We start from the raw sequence: 1,682 nt of genomic DNA on the forward strand, positions 1-1,682 counted from the left end.
GAGAGCAAACCTTCAGTCTGCTCTTTGACTATGGGAAAACTGAGTGTCTAAAATAGTCCTGACTCATAAGTCAAACTCTGTCAAAAATTTAATGATAGAAAATGTGCACTTGTCTTGATGCTAGAACTGGTGTATTTCTTCTTCGTAAAGAGACATAAAGAAAAGGGTTGATTAAGTTGAGAGAAAACCCAAAAGAACTGTGACCTAGAAAAATTAGCAAATAAATTTCAAATAAGAGATGAATTCAATATGTATGTAAAAATTGCCTTATTTCTTTAAAATAGTACTGTATATTTAATTATACCAACTTTAATGAAATTAGAAGTTTGAAATCTTAACACTAATCTATTTTCTATTCAACACACACACATATGCCTTTCAACTCTACTCACATATATGTTTCTTCTTTGTTTGAATCAAAGTCTAACTATATGATCCAATGTGGTCTGGAACTCATTGTATAAATCAGAGTGACCTCAGACTTACAAAAATCTCCCACTCTCTGCCTTCCCCAAACTGGAATTAAAGGTGTGCTTACCATGTTAAAAAAAAAAAAAAAGAAAAGAAAAGAGTGGTCCAAGAGCTTCCTCTGAGGCATGGCGGGAAGCCACTCCCTGCTCTCTTTTCCTTAAGTCCCCCACTCATTCCTCCCACATCTTATTAAAAATTACAGGTAGCCGTCTCTTCAAGATGACTTTATTGTCAAGCACAGTACCTACTTCCAACGCATAAGCAACAGGAATTTGCTAGAATATAGGAATGTCCTAGAACTCAAGAATTTGCCCTTCTTCACAGTGCCTCGAACTGAGAAGGGAGGCTTGGGTTTTTGTGCCCACCTCCTACCCTAATTCCCCTGATCTACAACCATCTGTATCAGTCTTTGCTCTAACTAGATTTTGGATGCCTTCATGTTCTGTGCATCTGGGGGAAAGAAATCTTCTACCAACTCTAGACCTCAAGGGTCACACTAGGTAAGAGATTGTGACTGGTCCAGAGCAACCAATAGACAGATGCTTTCTGGGTCAGACATCCATCTATTAGTCAATCAACAGTGATCACCTGTCAGCTTTGTGAATAAAGCTAAAGGCAAGGGGTGTGGGGTGGAGGCTAGGGATGGGAGTGTAGAGATGTGGAGGGCGGGTGAGGGGAGTCCTCTGCAAAGTTATAAATGGGCAATATCCCTGAGGGGTAGTCAGGCTTGACCATCATGAAGTTTTGATAAAAATCTTAGACAAATTTCCTGTCCTGGATCGATCTAGGGAAGGTATTTTATTCTTGAAATCCTGCTTGTCGTTGGCTTGTGGCTTGGGTCCTTTTCCACTAAAACATCCTGGATCTCACTTTGACATAGACTCAGGTATAGGGGTGTCCCTGCTTCTGGGAAGCTACTTGAAACTTCTTCCCTTCTCAAAGAAAAATGCCAATTTTGTGGATCTATGTTATGGACGTGACAGGTGAAGCCTGGCTTAACACAGCGCTCTGCTCTATGTGAAGTGATTTGCAGGGCTGAAGGAAGAGCCGTGGTCACCAGTCTTGAGATTTGCCGACGGGTAAGGGCAGCCAAGCCTCTCCTGGAAAATGCTCAAGTAGAGGAGGCCAGACCTTGATCATGTGTCCAAGTGTTGTACCCTGAAATACCTGTGATGAGGAAGAAGCTGGTGATGCCCCTGAGATCCCTTACC

This window comes from Myodes glareolus, chromosome 7 (assembly GCF_982192425.1).
Source record: "Myodes glareolus chromosome 7, mMyoGla1.1, whole genome shotgun sequence".
NCBI lineage: Eukaryota > Metazoa > Chordata > Mammalia > Rodentia > Cricetidae > Myodes > Myodes glareolus.